The 12,170-nt window shown below is 31.5% G+C and overlaps 1 long non-coding RNA gene across 2 annotated transcripts; it reads right to left on the bottom strand.

Annotated features, from left to right (window-relative positions):
- Positions 1 to 5,775: 5,775 nt before the first annotated feature.
- On the bottom strand, positions 5,776 to 10,941 carry LOC110717873. 2 transcript variants are annotated; one of them, XR_002510815.1, is made up of 3 exons: positions 8,342 to 10,941; positions 7,212 to 7,294; positions 5,776 to 7,074 (listed from the first exon to the last, which is right to left on the bottom strand). It is a non-coding gene; the product is annotated as an uncharacterized LOC110717873 (long non-coding RNA). The 2 variants fall into 2 exon arrangements; XR_002510816.1 differs by lacking the exon at positions 8,342 to 10,941 and adding an exon at positions 7,605 to 8,332.
- Between the last annotated feature and the right edge of the window lie 1,229 nt (positions 10,942 to 12,170).

The raw sequence follows: 12,170 nt of genomic DNA, 5'->3' as shown, positions 1-12,170 counted from the left end.
ATCTATACACAAGTCTTTTTAGCCTCCTTGTATGCAATCCACCTTGTCTCTATGAATCCATAGCTCTCTTTTTGTACTATTCCTTTGTGAGTTCATATAATGAGTTTGCTTGAACTATTTAATTTCATATAGTGGATTATTTGATGCTCGTCGTTTATGGTTTTTTATTCTATTGAGAAATTTTCCCTTGTTAGATATTGTGCGTCATTTCTCTTTTATTATTTCTCACCAACTCTAACAATAAAGCATGTATCTGCTTAATTTCATGTTATATAAAAGTAAAATACTCCGTAATAAGAAAAACACATTAATTTGCATGTGATATAATTAATCTACCCAAGCATATAAGAATAATAATATTATAATAAAGTTAAAAATAAAAATAAAATGTAATTTTACCGGCAATTGTATAGATTAATGCAAGAAATAAACAGTGGAAATAAACCTAAACAAAAACAACACCTACGTTCCTACCCTTTACCTAATAGTGTAGTGTTGTTGGCCTTTTGTTGATACAACTCCAAATCTAACTATTTTTATTTTTCACTGCCCATAAAGCTAACTAACCATTGAATATAAATTTTTGATGGGTAGAAATTGTATTTCTATTAAATTTTTGTTGATATTGTCAATAATTACAAATTGTTTATAATTGAGTATTTTGATGAGCATCAACAAACATAAAAGAGAAAAGAATCAACAAGATATTTCCTAAAAAAAATAATAAAGGAGATGTTATAACTTTTGTTAGAGCATAATTATTGGAAGTGATTCGAAATTGACTTTCACCAATCTAAAATAGCAACGTCATTTGTTTGTTATGTATTGATATAAACATAGTCTGATAGAATTATATTAAATTCATTTCAAATGTTTTATAATTAAATGAATGTATCACACTTCATCACAAAATAAGACAAAACAAATTAGATTTTACACCTGTTTAACAATTTTAATCAAGAAAATCGTTAAGTTTAATTATTTGAAGAAAAAAAATTCCTAATTTGCTCTACTAAAGTTTTCGGGGTCATTTTTTGCCCTTAATAATCTTTTATCAATTTTAAACCTAACTGAAAAAAAAAAAAGAAGACATTTTCAATATGTTTTTTTTTTCATTTTTAACCTAAAGCCAAAATGACTCCTATAAACATCAATTGAACAAAATATTAACATAGAATTTGAAGATTTTTTTTAATAAAAAAACAGATGAAAAGTTACAATTAATGGTTTTCTTGACGAAAACCGTTAAAGGGTGATAATTTTTTTTTTGTCCTTTTATATTTGATAGTATTAAAAAAGATAATTAAATACAAAGTAATCTTAAAAAAAAAAGTACGCATTTTACCCGTGGATTAATTTCATATTAACTGAAATTTTGTCAGAAAAAAAAAATCATTTATAACAATTATTTTGTTAGAAAAAACCTTATAAAAAATTTTTAGGCAGGGAGAAACCAGATTGTAAAATTTTTTTTTGTTGAAGACAACCTGAGATATCTAATCACTCAATTACACCACTAATTTCCCCTTCATTCATTCTTTTTTTTTTTTGAATCATCCCCTTCATTCTTCTGATTACTCATAATTCTCACTAACTATTTAATAATTAAGTTGATTTATAAATTAAAAACAAAAATCACCCTCAACACCACCAGTCGGCCACCCTCTCCTTCTCTACCTCCCATGGCAACAGCCCCCTCCCCTATACCCAGTCACCGCCTAGAACTCCCCACCCTCGCCAACTGACCCCCTTCCTTTCCCTTTTACCCTCGCCACGACCACCCTCCTGACCTCCTAAACCCTAACCCTAACCCGGCCCAAAAATTCCACCCAAAGAAAACACCAACACTAAATCTTCTTCTCTCTCTCTTAAACTTGATTTGTTGTAGTTGTGATGGCATTGTTGAGTTTTATTAGCTTTATGGCTAATAAAGATTCTTGAGAAATCCTTCGGGGAGTTGGAGCGCGATGCGTGGTGAAGGGGTCGTGAAGAGAGAGAGGATTCGATGGACGGATTTGTGTATTTCGAAGTTGTAATTAGATGGGAGGAGAGAGATTGCGGCGTTTAAAGAGTGATTATTGAAGATTGAGGAGGGGATTTGGTTTCGTATGAAGCGTTTTGGGGTGGATATTTGGGATGTGGTTATGGCAGAAGATGGTATTGATGGGTGGTTTTCCGAAGGAGGGTGGTTGGCGAGGGTAAACGGTGAAGGGGGGGGGTCAGTTTGGCGGGGGTAAGGGGTTCCAGTCGGCGACGGAGGATGGGGGCCGGGAGGGGGTTGCTGCCATGGGAGGGGGAGAAGGAGAGGGTGGCTGACTGGTGGTGGTGAGGGTTGTTTTTGTTTTTGTTTTGTTTGTTTTTTTTAATTTACAAGTCAATTTAATTATTAAATAGTTAATGAGTTATGAGTAATTAGAAGAACTAAGGGCAAATTAGTGGTTAATTGAGTTATTAAATATTTTAGGTTGTTTTCAACAAAAATATTTTACAATCTGGTTTCTCTTTGTCAAAAAAATTTTATAAGGTTTTTTCCAAAATAAATAGTTGTCATAAATGATTTTTTCTGACAGAATTTGCTTTACAATATTAATGTAATAAAATATAAATTGACAAGCGTAAAATTCCCCTCAAAAAACATTGACAAGCGTAAAATATTTATATTTTTCTTAAAACTTACTCCATATATATTCACAGCTAACACCGACTTGTCCCACATAAATAAACTTGATAAATTGGACAATACCCAAACATAATGTCGAATAGGTCGTAGCCTAGTAATAGTCAAAACTCCAGGTGCAATCAATCTATCATCTATTCATCCATCCATGTATGTTAAATTAACTTCATTCATTATTTTTATTCATTTATTTATTTATTTATTCATTTATTCATTTATTTTATTTATTTATTTATTCATTCATTCATGTCATATCATATAATGTACCTATCCAACAATTCATTCATTCATGTCATATCATATAATGTACCTATCCAACAATTGGGTGAGTGAGACACGCAAACATAATGTTACATCTTTTTGACTTGTCTAATTTTTGTAACTATTCAATTTCATGTCACCATTGGCCTACATAGGAAAATCTAAATAGAGTCTAATCACTAAAATTGATTTATTATTATTATTATTATTATTATTATTATTATAGGAAAATTCTAAATAGAGTCTAATCACTAAAATTTATTATTATTATTATTATTATTATTATTATTATTATTATTAGTATATCTAAAAAACAAAAGTCACACAACCTACAATAAATTAATGGGAAGTCGAGATACAATCCCTCCCACCACTCCCCTAACTCTAGCAAAGTCTACTCTAGTGAAGATATGAGTTGCAGCACGAGCCCAAATGTCTTGCGTCATCTAGAACATCTGAACCCGCTTCAGCAACGCAGCCTCCTTTTCTAATTCCCCAAGCGAAGAAAAAGAGGACTGAAACCATATACAATCACCCCAACAACAAGCTTCATACTTAACCTGTTTCCGTTGAACCGCATCAGCCACAACCCATCCAGGAACAAAGTCAGATTATTATTATTATTATTATTATTATTATTATTATTATTATTATTATTATTATTATTATTATTATTATATCTTAAAAACAAAATTCATACAACCTACAATAAATCAGTGAAAAGTCGAGATACAGTCTGGGCTTCCACTCCTCTAACTATTGCAAAGTCTACCCTAGTGAAGATATGAGATGTCGCACGTGCCCCAATGTCTTGCGTCGTCGAGAACCTCTTAACCTGCTTCAGCAATGCAACAGCCACAACCCGTCCAGGAACAAAGTCAGCTAGCCCTGTATTGATGAAATGCATGAGGAAAAGAAGAGATTCTTATATGTATTACAAGTACTGGTTTTTAGATTAAAGCTTGTGATACATTTGCCAAGATTTAAAGAGGGTATTGTGAATTATGCATATTACCTTTATCCCATTATGCCTAACATAATCAAACTTAAAGAGGTTATTTGCTATTATCTCTTCCTTTATCCATTACCTAAAATATTGTCCATCCCCATGTTGCAATGTTTAAGAAACAAAGAAAGTATGTCAAATAATATTGCAATAATAACTTTAATTGTGAGAGAGTGAAGGATACTTCAGGTGGTTAGAGTTCCATTCTCGATTCCCAGAGATATTGGGATCGATTTTCATCTCCCCCATCTTATTGTTGTTTTATTTATATTACCTTATTCGTTAATAATCAAGAGATTCAAGACCAATATTTAAATCTCACGCCTAGTATAATAATTATGGATAACCAATTAAAATCCCAATAAATTTAAAGAAAATGAATACATATAAGAAGCTATAAGTGTGAAATATAAATGAAAATATAACATTAATTACATTAAGGGCTTGTTATGATTTAGTGAACTGAATTGTTTATGAGAGAAGGAAATTAGGAACAAACTATCTAAAATGAAATTAAGATGAAACGAACAGTTCCTAATTTGTGCGTGATTTTATCATGCATTCAATACTTATTTTTAACCCAGATCATGGAAATAATATCTTGGTGTCATTAATATCAATTTACATAATAAGCATTAGTTTGAGGCTTTGAGCTAACTGAATATAGTACTTGTCTTTTAAATTGCAAATAATTTCATGGCGTAAAGCAAAAGAACCTAGAGGCCAATATAGATGATATCGTTCTAATGAGTCAAATTCACACCTTTATAAGTACCCAAATTCTAGATGGTTCGTAATCGAAATTGTCCTTATAAACCCTATTCATGGCTGTCTTTAAAATTGACCCTAAATTATAGTAGTATTTGTCCCTTTCGTATGACAAATTTTTATGAGTAGTGACATCGCTCCCACCTCATATCCCTGAGGACTAGGGATCAAACTCATTCAAAGGATCCTCCCTACTGACCTTAAAGATCCCCACCAGCAACATAGTACAATCCAAAGGAGCAATGGTAGGGATTAGGGATGACAATGGGTCGGGTCGGGTCGAATCAGATTGGATTATGCAAAATCCGACTCCAACCCTACAAGATGTCAGATTTTTAATCCAACTCCGATCCAACTTAAATTTCCAACCTCCGACTCCGACTTTATATTTAATTTTGACCCAATTATCAATAGCAGCGCATATATAATCAACTTCAAAGACCTATAAATTCATAAATTGAATAATTAAAAATATAAAAGTACATAGAAAAGTTAAAGTTGCATTTTCTAAACAAAGACGGATTCAGATTATTATTTCTCGGATTTGGTTCGGATTTTTTTTCTTCTTCGGATCGGATTGGAGTAGGGGCGGATTCGGATTGGCCGGATTGCCATCCTTAGTGGGGATGTTCGTTTCATTCTTCTCGTTAGCAAAGCTTTGACTTGCAAAGCTGGACTGATATCGGTCAAAAAACTTAAAACAGAAAAGGCAAACACTGTTTAGCACTAACCTGCTTAAATTAACCTAGTTTAATTATAACCAATCCAATGGCAAAAAGGAAAAACATAACTCCAAAGCATGACATATTCTGACCAAAAACTGGAAAAGAAATAAGGCTACACACAATAGGCTTTTCACAGTTATGAAGATTAAAGAGTGCACCAGAAATCTAGGCTAAACTACTTCAAATCTTTACTTGTTCACCTCAAAAGAAGGAACAAAACATTACAACTACAACTACAACAACAATGTACTTATACTATTATTGGGACCACTATTCATACTCTACTTCATAAACTATACAACATCTAACATTTTCTCTCTCATTCTTTCTGAACTCAATTTTTTTTAATTCTTTTTTGGACCACATTTAACTGATTCCTATATTTCATCTTGACCAAAAAAAACTCCTTTGTACCCAAGCTCTATTAAAAAAATAAGGAAAATCATTGTGTTATATTAAATATTATAAATAAATATATCTGTAAAACAAACTAGTGCTCTGGTTCAAAGTGTCACGTACTATAAATTACTATCATTCTGTTTAAATAAATAATAAAAACTATCACCGTCTCACCACAACCGAGTGTTTTTCCTGTTTGAACAATGACTTTAAAATTGGTAAGATACGGGGTGAGCCCTCACACTATCACAGGAATGGAGGGATTGGGTGAGGACTCGAACCTCCAACCAATTGGGGTGGGGGGTGGGGGGACTAACCATACCTACATCTCCTCATTCCTCTCAACGACTTTTAAATACATAAGGAGTATTATTAATAAAACAATGATACATAGTACGAAGTAATAGTTAATAATTTTCAAACTAAACCTTATTGCCAAAAGAGACAATGTACCAAGAAGTAGAAGTCATCCTTATTTGGTAAAATACCAAGAGAAATTAGGTATTAACAATGTGCCAAAACCAAGCTAGTAGCTAGATCATTCTAATTAATGTGCTGAGATTCCAGGGTAATAAATTGACATTTAATAATTTGTAAAATGTAATCCAATTATATGACATAAGTAAACCCACTAAAATATTGAAAAATTAATTAAACAAAGTAGCAGCCGCATTATTTGAATTAGAAATAAAGCAAGCACAAAGACATGAGCGCGATTTCAAATGAAAATAATATTAGGTTAGGGTTGTACTTGCATCCTCGGAGAACTCGATTAACTGAGCATTTGATGCTAAAATACCCACGAGAATCTCTGAATCTGTACTTGTGAGCAAGTTATCATTAAACTAAGCACATTTTAAGCAAAGTTTTAAACAAATATCACACTAAGTTATTAATTAAGATTGTACTTTTAAAAAGAGTAGCCTGCACCATGCTTACTTCCCTTTACCCTTTTCCAATTCCGTCATAAAAAAGGTAGTTCCACCGCCGAATCAAAGTTGAATGTCGGTTTACTAGGCCAATGAGCTGCTTTGTTCTAACTGCATCTTCTGGAGAGGTGGGAGGAGGTGTAGAAGGAAGAGAAAATACCTCGGCACAATATTCCTGGCACAACCATGGATGCATTCCGGTATCTGGACCGATTTACTCAGGACTTTGGATCCAATGCCTAACTCTAGTAACCCAGACGAGGGACATGATCATTTTTACATAAAAACTTCCATTGAAAGACCATTCACCTGGATCATACATTCATACCACATTTACCGGCCTTCTTAGTAAATCCCATCTACCATAAGCAAGGATAAAAACATTCGGCATGCAAAACTACAATCGCTTCTCAAGGGCGACAATATATTTAAATGAGAAACATTACCATCGTTGTGGGATCAATGAAAGATATTTCAAGATTTCGCAGACATCAATCGAACATTAATCACCAGGGAAATTGCAAGAAGCCTGGAATAGGAAACAATATAAATGCATGTCATTCCCTTGAGAAAAAAAAAATATATAAATGCATGCCACTAACAGAACTAAAATCGCATTTGAAATGAAATGATTTAATCGTCAACTGATCTATAAGAGATGTATTGAGCAAAGATACAAAGCAACATGTACTAGAATTTGAAAGATTCATAGTGTTCTGACTAGGGTACTCGTTTCAGACACAATTGTTAAGTTAAAGGACCGCATTCTGCTATGTAATGACAAATTCCTTATGAAGTTAGTCGAATTGAAGTGTCAAAAATCCGACATGAGTACTTACTAATTAAGGTGAGAAGTCTTACAAACATATTCACCAACACACATTGTGACCTATCTTCACAAAGAGTTCACCCACTGAACTAGAAGACATCATCAGGGGTATATTCACTACAATGACCTCAATCATAGCTTCTTCCGGTCAAAACTCGAGCTTTTTAGACCAACCATGCCTCAGCCAACATAAGTGAAGGTCAAGAACAAAATGTCAACAACCATGTGAAAAAGCTATACCGAAGATATACATAGCTAATTGAAGCGTAGTTTCATCATTTCCTAGAGCAAAGGGCTTGGATTATTAAGCTAAGCAGGAAATTGAAATCAACCCAAAAAAAATTACATGATTCAAACTTCAAGAATCAGGAGACAAAAAACAAAGTTAAGGTTTGTTGCGAAAACAATAGTTGGTGGACATCAATTATGACCATTTAATTGATTTTGATCTCTCCTCAAGTCTCCTCTAATATTCATGTTAAGTGCATAGCAATATTGTATACTTCTAAGATATCGGCAAAGCTCTGAGTATATTTCATGCTGCATTGCAGCCTCTAAGATAAGATTTAGAGCGAACTCAATAGATAAGAATAAAGATCACAGCATAATGTTATGCATAATTTCTACCAAAGACCGAAACCAACACAAACATGAAACATCTACGGCAAGAGATATTGAGCAAAGAATGAAAACATACAATGCCGAACATTAAATGAAGGAAATTCGTTACAAGATCAGAATATATACCTCAAACTGGTATACTCTGAAGCAAGATTGTCAATCAATATCACCACCTGGTCTACGAATGTGACAGAATTCATACACCATGCCGAAATTTCCATGGATTAAAATGACAAAATGATTAGATAAATGTAATATGATCAATACAATACGAAATATAGGAGAGAAAAAAGGCAATTCTAAGTAATTGAATATCACAACTAAACCATGAAACAACATTTGAATTATCATCAATAACAAATTATACAATCAAAACTTGTTCATGAAAATAAGCAATCGAAAAATGCGAAAAAAAGAAGGGAATAGAGAAAGGGAGCTCCCTTCAGTCCAAGCAAAGAGAGAGAAGGATGGAAACTATCTCCCGCATCATTCATGCAATCACAGTAGTACATTACAAATTTCGATAATATTTCGTACTACTAAGTGTTTGAATGAATGAGTCGGCAGATAATTCTATACCCCTTTTTTCCATCCATGAGTGGGCTGAAGGAAGCTCTCTTACACTACTTCTTCATTCCTAACATATCCAAATATATATAAATTCTAACACATGCAATTACAACATAACTACTACTTGTATTAGACAAATTAAACACATGATTTTCGGCTTTCTTCGGTTATTGATTCAATTGAAGAGATGACAACTTAGGAATTTATGTGAGGTTAACAAGGAAGATTGAAATTAAAGATGCATATATATGCTTTATGTCAAATCATTGCACATAACCTGTAACGAAGGTAGTATATAATCAATAAAGAACAATGAAGTTCATGTGATTTGAACTAACAAAGATATTCGGTTTCATTTAAACAAATCAAATTATTGTAAACTAATGGTTCATTTGAATAAACTTAAAATGACTAATAAAAAATTATTATTTAAAAAAAAAAGTTCTTCTAAAGTGTACAGTAATTAATTCAAAAGAGTAAAGACTCATTCAAGGTAAAAGAAGCTAAAAAAATTGAATAGCAGAAATAATATAATTAGTCAAAAATAAAATTAATTAGAATAATATATGATAATATTGCATTAACAAATTTCTAAGTGTAAGAAACAGAAATATGAGAAATTTTCTAAAAAAACTAAGTATAATTAAGCTAATTATCATACAATACAAATCATAAACAAAAAAAAAAAAAAAACCACCACTAAGTTCATCCTTACTGAACATAGCAATTACTTAAACAAACCCTAACCCTAATGCAAAGCTTTAACAAATGTAATAAAAAATTAATTGATATTGTTAATTATTATGAAAAATTTAAAACACATAAAAATAAAATAACATAAACCCATCATGCTAGGGAGAAGAACAAGCAATAAAAAGAGGGGACAGATCAAGTTACTAAAAATTAACATAGGGAGCATAAATCACAAAAGAAAACTGAATTTTTTATAACAAAAATTAATAACTATAAAAATAATTAGTCTAATACTCTAATTTAATTTTGATTTTCTTAAAAATCATTCACAACCATGCAATTAGTGAATCTAAGATTAAAGAGTAGATATGAAAAAACAGGCTGAATTTAGAGAGAGAAAATGTTAGAGAGAGAAAGACAAAAAAGCTTAGATTGATGAAAAAAGAATCTAAAATGGGGAATCATGTAAATCTATTTTAAGGCAGAATACTGACTATTGATATGATCTCACCCTGACCATCAAAGTACACTCTAAATATAATTTTATTCTCAAATTAATTTTAATAATTCTTTTTTGAAAAATAAATTTTTAAAAAAATGTTTTTGTTCAGAGACAACATTGATAAGACTACACAATCATTCACTAAATCCACACTCCACCTGAGAAAATATTTACAACAACCCCACCACCTAAATGTGCACTCTCAATTTTTCCTCAAAAATTTAAATAAAAAAAAGTTTATTTATTTTTTTTGGATTTTAGACAAGAAAGCAAAATTTTAGGAACCCATCAAATCAAATAAGTAAACAAACCCTTAAATAAAGGGAAAAAAAATAACTATACTTACTACAACAAGCAATAATAACAATTTAAGTGTTTATAAAAAAACTCAGAGAAGAGAAGCTAATCGAGCAGCAGATAAAACTCGAGATAAACTCGAGAAGGGAAGCTAATCGAGCAGCAGATAGAGTGTCTCTTTGAGGTACTCCGTACTAGATTTAAGTAAGAGAGGCTCAGAGAAAGAAAGAAGAGGCAGTGAGATTTTTAAGGAGAAGAGTGAAGAAGGAGAGAAAGAAGAATTAATGAATGAATATGAATAGAAGGGTCATTGTCTTTCATGAGAGTCAGAAAACAGAAAGCGACCTTCAAATCTCTACCAAATCTATTTTTTTTTTACACCCAAGTTTTCTCTTTTATTATTTGACTATTCATTTGTGTTTTGAGAGAAATAGTACATTGGACCGACCAATAATCCGGGTTATTTTTATTTATTTTTTGGAAAATGATGATTCAGGTTGGTTGTTTGTCTGGTTTTCTTTCATGGGTTTTTTATTATCTAACTAATCAAGGTTAATTTTGAAGAAGTTACTAGAAAATTTATAGTTTGATGATGAGTGAAAGGAATGAAGAGAGGAAGATGAAAAAATTGGGTTTTGACCATTAAACTACATGTACACTATTATCGTCATCGTATGTGAAATGTGACTACTCTGTTTATGGATACAAAACTTTGACTATTACGGAGTATGAAGTAATATTTTTAACTATTCGTCTTGACTTATACTATTTTAATATTAAATGTTTATAATTTTTACATTTTGGTAATTAAAGATATTAACGATTGAAATTATTCATTAATTTAATAAGCGTGAAAAGAGAAGTGTTGCAATTATAAAAATAAAATAAAATAAAATAACAAGTAAGTATGTCTATTTTTAATCTTATGCACAAAAATGTCAACATTTTTACATAATTGACGCAAAATTTAAATGAGTTAAATTCAAATTATACCCGACCCAACCAAACCCGAACACCAAATGTGAATAAGAGAGTTGGTATTTGGTACTACGGAGTAGTATGAAATTGGTTGTTTCTCTCTCCTATATCTGATCTCTATAGTGGGTTAGTGGCATGTTACTAATATTGGTTTCCCCTTTTTTTCTCTTCGGTCATGAAAAAACCCACAAAAGGCAAATTTGTGAGTTCCCAATTTACGTGGCTACCTCTCTTATTTATTGCTTTTTTATTTTGGTTGGTTATTGTCTTTTCAATGTCGCTTGACTAGTTTAATGCATTCACCTTTACATAATGCTTAAAATGAAATTTAAAAAATTAGGGCTAATTAAGTCCACTTATGTCTATTTAAAGATAAAATAAGGGTTTATTAGATCTGAAATACTTCCTCTACTCTTTTTTACTTGACCCATGTTTTTTATCACGTTTGTCAACGCAAAACTTTAACGATCAATAACTTTAAGGGCCTGAATTCATTGACTGAACTGAGCTAAACTGAATTGAACTAAATTGAAATGAATATTTTATAAGAGAAGGAAATAAGGAGCTGAAATGAACTGAGCTGAGCTGAGCTGAGCTGAACTAAAAATAAACGTATGAGAACAGACCTTAATTCTCTAAAAGTAAAAAATATAAATGTTATATATTATGATAGTTCTCATTTAGACAAATTCAAATACATCCCACATGAATGTGTTTTTCCTTATATATTACTCACAAAAAATGGTCAAAGGAGGGGTGATGAATAGTGTAAAAGTTAAAGCGGGTCAAGTAAAACAGAACGGAGAAAAAGGGTTACATATAACATTTTCTATACATTAAAAGATACATAGGGGAATAACATTTATTACATCTATCTTACTATCTACACGTGATTTTATTATACATTCTTAAATT

Source organism: Chenopodium quinoa, unplaced genomic scaffold (assembly GCF_001683475.1).
Source record: "Chenopodium quinoa cultivar QQ74 unplaced genomic scaffold, ASM168347v1, whole genome shotgun sequence".
Classification (NCBI taxonomy): Eukaryota; Viridiplantae; Streptophyta; class Magnoliopsida; order Caryophyllales; family Amaranthaceae; genus Chenopodium; species Chenopodium quinoa.
The sequence above is the reverse complement of the archived record's forward strand: the minus strand, read 5'-3'. Positions and strand labels throughout refer to the sequence as shown.